Genomic DNA, 6017 nt, shown 5'->3' on the forward strand with positions numbered 1-6017 from the left:
AATAACAGATTAAAATAAAAATCTGATCAGCTTTAAGGTGCAGCTGGCTAAACTGATGACAGGTACCTAAAGGTAAAAGAGCGAAAAAAAAAATGTCGATAAAGACATAATGTAAACCCTGTGCTCTGTTACCTTTTAGTGCCTACAAAAACAGCCCTGTCCCCTTACTGCTGCTGCTCGGAGATTGGGGTGCCTTTGGAAGGTCACCCCTACAGCCAGGGTGAAGCTGATGTTAAGGTGCTGCTGTCAGCAGGTTTTTGTATTTGTGTGAAATTGCCTTAGAAGCGGACAGAATTGATGCCCACACCCTTGGAGTATGAAGCAGTGTTCAGCTGCTGCTGGATGCACACCCTGATGTGTCTACAAACAGGGACTTTCCTCTGAGCTGAATTCACCCCCCGCTGCTTTTTTATTCTCACAGAACAAACCATGAAGTCCTGCACACTTCCCCCCGTCCCCCCCGTGGTATTCATTTTTCTCATGGACAGTCCAGGTAGCAGCCTTGATTGTTAAATTGGAGTAGCTGATAGCTCAGTGTATTTCTCCACAGTACATTGTGTTCTCCATAACAACATTAGATCCTTTTATTCCTGCATGAACAACAGGCCAGCTTCTGCCCTATTTTGACTACAAAGTCAACAACAAAGTTGAACCAGGGAGAGACCTGTTCAGCATTTGTAAGATTACAGAAGCCTGACTTTCTTTGAAATGAATCCATTTGAAATGTGTCTTCCCTAGAGGAGGTCAGTTATTTTATTTTTCATTAAGCTACTTTGAGGTTTGTTTCTCTTTGTTTCAGCATGACAGTTTGGGTGCTAATCCTGTCACCTAGATCCCATAAACTACAAGAAGAATGTACCACACCTGAAAATACCAAGTGCTGTGAGTGATATTTCTGTTGGAATTCTTGCTTAGCACAACTAATCAGCTGACTACAGGACATTCAAACAGAAGATTAAAATGTCCTGTCTGCCAGGAATTGCCACAGCCACTTGTGTTAACTGGATTATTAATCTCCATAAAGTACTTAACAGCTAAATAAAGTTTCCTATATTTTCAGATATAGTATTCTCAAAGATGCCTGTGTGTCGGGTCTTCCAAGGGGGACATAAAATGTCACAAAAGCATTTCCATTAAGGGGAAGATGCGACCCCTGGGGTGTTAATCCATAACTTTGAGAGGCTGAAAGTCTCAGGAGGCGAGCAGAGCATGAGCCACTTCCAAACCTCTGGAAATTCATTTTCTTTTCTCTCCCTGCTGCATGTTGGGTCTGGGGATGAGGGACAGGCAATAGTCTGGTCTCAGGCAGCTCAGGGGGAACTCATGGACTTCACGCTTTCTCCTGGTGAGAGAAAGTCCTTTCTATTAACAGTCTTTACTCCTGAGAAAGCAAGCACGCCTGAGCTGGTTGGCAGGATGTACTCATCTTACATCTAGCTCTGAAAGTTTTTGGCTTTCTGAAATTCTAGTGTATGGTAGTATTTTATAGAGACAGGGTGGTTCTTTGATAATTTCACTAATATTTTATGCATCCTTCTTTTCTTCAGAGGCACTGAACTTTCAGATATTCTTGAGCAAGTTTTCCTCAAATAGTTTTTCTGCTTTGAGTAACACCTTTAATCTGAAAATGTGGCCACTCTTCTCTTTCCTACCCTGTTCCTTCACTGCTTGGAAAGATAAAATACGGCTAAATGTCTCCCCACAATTTAGGATATTTGGACATGGCACATAGTTTCTGACTATCTTCTTTGTGGTACTTCTAGTCTGTGGCACCATCTTTCTTTCTAAGGAGGAGTCTGTTCATTATTTAGGCAAATGTGTCAGTGCAGAAGAGTGGAGGTTTCTTGAACTTAACTTGAGAGAACCATTGTCGTCCTAATTCACTGCTATACAGCAAGATTCCTTTAGCTAAGCATAATTTAATAACACCAGCAGGTTGTAGAGCAAACTACTGGTCAGAAGTGTCAGGCTAATTTAGACAACTAGAAAACACAATCATTTTCTCCAGAGAAAATTACATTAGGCAACTCTCTTCCTGAATCAGTTGTGATGATAAAATTCTTTAACATTAACTGTGACCATGGAAATTTTTATGAACACACAGGGTATTACTTTGGGGAGAAATCTATTGCTGTGTTCAATAAAAGAACAAAATTTAACTTGTTTGGATCACATTAATTTCATTGTTATATAGAATAAATACAGAGACACTCCTTTAAAGTGTATGATGATGTTATTGTAATTCGTAAGATGCCCTACTGCTCCAAGCCTGGTCCTGTGTACTATCAATCTACGCAGTATGGAAATAATAGTTCCTAGTTTCATAAAAGAATGACAGATCTGAGTATTCTAGTTCAGACAATGAGTGCATGCTTTTTCTAGGCTCATAGCATAATACTTTCAATACCACGTTTCACTGAAAGTGCTTTATTAGCAAAAATGTTGCAATTACTGTTGCAATCTTTTTCCCCGGTGTTACTGCCCTTCAGCTTGGTCATTTGTGACAACTGGCTCAACAGTGGAGTCTCATTAGCAAGTGTTAATAGATGGGTCCTATTTTACTGTCCTCACCTCTGCTAAGTAATCCAAATGAAGCCAAAGGCACGTTCCCTGTATATATATACTGTGTCTTTATCGGTTTTTTGATCTTTACATGAGTTGCACCACCATCTACTCTGCCAAAGACTTTAAGGGAAACAACCACTGTTACTTGATTATCACTTCAGTACAGCTTATTCCATAGTCTGTGTGACAACTGAAAGAATAATAAATCAAAGTTATGATTTCTAACGTAACTCAGTCAGTTTAGATAAGTCAGTACCCCGCCAGGTCTGGAATAGGTCCTTCTTAAGGCATGGTTTATGGGCTTCTTAAAAATGATAATGTTCTTCAGCTTAAACACTGTAAGGTTGGATCCACAACTTGTAAAGACCATGATCAAGTAATGAATGATAAGATGGTTACTGCATATTTGGATTGTATACTGAGAATTATCTACAGTTATGTCTGTGTCGATTTTGTAAATTTTTTTCCCCATTTTGCTAACTCAGCTATTGATGTCTTGAACGTTATCTTAACGGTTATCTCCAACACAGCAAAATGACCATGAAGTGTATTTGGCTTAGTCTTTACTATTTATGAATAGGTTCTACAACCCTTACCTTTAAAAGTGATTTATCTATTCAAACAAATACTTCCAGTGATCCTTGGGCTACCTTTAGACATGTCAGCTATATCTGAAACTATAATATAAAAAAAAGAATAGCACTAGCTGATGAATTCAGTTCTAGATGACTATAACTTTTTAAGAAGAGTTCCTGCCATGCTCATCCTCACGAAGCACCCCTCAGACTGGAGCTGCTTGACCTACTTTTTCAATCCTTCCTCATCTGGGTTTTCTTTATGGGTTATGTTTACTCGCTAGTTTGAAAGAGTCACTTGACTAAGAATTGTAAGATCTGGATACTTAACTATGGAAGCTGCTTTATTTATAGCATTGTTGCTTCTTCAGATTGTCAGATGAGTTGTTACAATGATATATATCCCCATTCTGTAACTATTAACATTTAGGTTAAAGAAGGCAGTCTGCAAAACCACCTGTGCATGAGCTGTTGATACAATCTGATGCCCAGATTGGCAATATGTTTCATACAGGTTGTGTCAGACTTAACGTGTACATGATTTAGAAAGATTTGCACAGTGTGGTCAGCATTTCAGCAGCATTTCCAACTATCCAGCAGCATCTGGCTGCTAATGTCAGAGAGTGTCTCTAAAAGCAGAATGGCAGTTTGTTACTACCAAAAGCTACTCACAGCAGTAGAGTCATTTGTGCAGGAGATCAAAGCTCCCAAAATCAGGAAAACAGCACTTCCACTTATAACTGAAACATAACAAACTTCCCTTATTTCTACTTTATCAAGAATGATTTTTGAACAAATACATGATCCTCTAACTCTGTGCTTTTGTTCTGCTCAGACACTATGGGAGAGAACAACGGAATGTTATCAAGCTTTACTTCCAAAGGTCTCATCAGCCTGGTGAGGAGCAGCCTGTCACCAAATCCTTTAAGATTTGCTTAGAAGAAGAACTGATATTCTAAACAGGAAGAAAACCACAGCAGCAATGGGCAAAAAAAGCACAGCGGTGGGGTTGTACTAGGTGTACAAAGATACTTTCCTTCGAAGGGCAGGTCATGCAAGGTAATTGAGAGTGTGAATGGACACAGAACAGCTTAGAGTCAAATTAGATTAGTGCAGATTCCTGAGGACAGGAAAAGGAGGAGAATTAACAAAAGGAAACAAAGTATTCTTAAGAAACTAAAAGGTATGGTATTGTGAGCAAAATGAAACAATAATCAAATCAATACAGAAAACGTTCTGGTGCTTTTTAAATATGCAGCATTGATCCTACATGACAGCAGTACCTTCTGGATCCACAGTCTCTGCTATAATTTCTTATTAATATCATATTAGATTATTTACTTCTTCAGTAATATTATTAGAAATAACAATAAAAGCAATAACATGCAGCCTCAGGGTTGGCGCAGACTTCAGACCTTGAAAGATATATTTGTTTAGAGCATTTATAATTACTGTCAGTATTCACACTCCCTTCAGAAAACCAAAGTTATGAGAATATTGCTTTTTCTTTTCTAGCTATGGTTTTGTCATCTTCTGGCAGATTTGGCTTCTTGTAGGCAATGTAGACAAGGCTTGATCACTCCATCTTCTGCAATCCTGGTTCTCTGGGCTAAAACTGCAAGCATTACATGCATTATGGAAGAAGTATGCCTTTGCCTACATGTTGCCTCCCTGCTGTTTCTTAACTTCCTTGATTCCAATTTACCAGCTACAACTCCAGTTTGTCAATAGAAATGCACTCAGTAAGATGAATCACAATGAAGTCAATAAGATCTTATAATGAAGGATATATGTAGGCAAATTCTATAGCAGGATATTAATCCAGCAGTTTGAGATTATGGACCTCCAGGACTCCTGCTTAATTAAGGAAAATAAAATAAAAGGTTATATATTGTTGCACTACCTTGAATCTCTGTAAGACAAACTTCCTAAAAAGCTGCTAGTAACTGGCTTAGGTTCAACTCTCAGTCCCACCCAGGCAATAAGGAATCACAAGGAGACGGTTCATGGAGTTGTATTTGTCCTTAAAATTTTATGACTGCAATTCTTAGTTTTGTCACTTCATTTTATTATTGCATAAACATTTTTTTGTGTGTGTGTATCTAGGCCTCACAACACTGGGATCCTTGCAAAAAAACTACAAAAGATATCATGCTTACTTCAAACTGCTTGTAGGTGAAACAACAGTTGGATAAGAAGTACAATAAACAGGTAAGCAGAGTCCTAAGTAATAGGGAGATTATCTTTCATGTAGTAAGCAACAGTCACAGCCAAGTGAGTGCTTTGTTAAAGGAAGAGCAGCAGTGCTTTACAACAAATGTATATTTGTATTACAGACTCCAGGCACTCCTCTGTGTCAACAAGTCCTGTTTCCTGTTCTCAAGGTGCCTGGGGACAGAAGCTGAATGACACATGAGCTAGTAGAGGTACAGAGTAAGCCATGTTTATCTTTATTTTGCTCTGACTCTGATTTTTACCAGCTTCTTGCCTGGGTCAATATATATCTTCAGTTTTATTGTTGAGCCTCAGTGCTTTTTCTTCTGCACCAAGGAACAGTTTGACCTGTTAGCTTCTCCTTTCAATAGATGTGAAAACCTCAAAATATTAGCTGCACAGTACTCTGAGACAAAATAACCCTTCCGTGAAAAAACAAGGTATAATAATTATACCTGATAAGGTATAATCAGTTCCAATACCAGCAACATCAGCTTTGGTATGCATCCTATTCTCTGTGAAGCCATCTCCTTATCCAGATCTTGTTATCTGGCTGCAAACTGACTTAATTTTGGTTTCAAAGTAGAAAAAGGAAAAGGGAATAAAGTGATTGTCAGTGATAATTTGCAACCCATGCGTAATTAGCCAGTCCTTTGGGGTTGT

The 6017-nt window shown here is 38.6% G+C and overlaps 1 long non-coding RNA gene across 1 annotated transcript; it reads left to right on the forward strand.

Annotated features, from left to right (window-relative positions):
• Window positions 1–3368: 3368 nt before the first annotated feature.
• LOC142059498 (uncharacterized) lies at window positions 3369–5573 on the forward strand. The gene is made up of 3 exons (XR_012661383.1): window positions 3369–4199; window positions 5247–5351; window positions 5477–5573. It is a non-coding gene; the product is annotated as an uncharacterized LOC142059498 (long non-coding RNA).
• The last annotated feature ends 444 nt before the right edge of the window (window positions 5574–6017 follow it).

Source organism: Phalacrocorax aristotelis, chromosome 7 (assembly GCF_949628215.1).
Source record: "Phalacrocorax aristotelis chromosome 7, bGulAri2.1, whole genome shotgun sequence".
Lineage (NCBI taxonomy): Eukaryota > Metazoa > Chordata > Aves > Suliformes > Phalacrocoracidae > Phalacrocorax > Phalacrocorax aristotelis.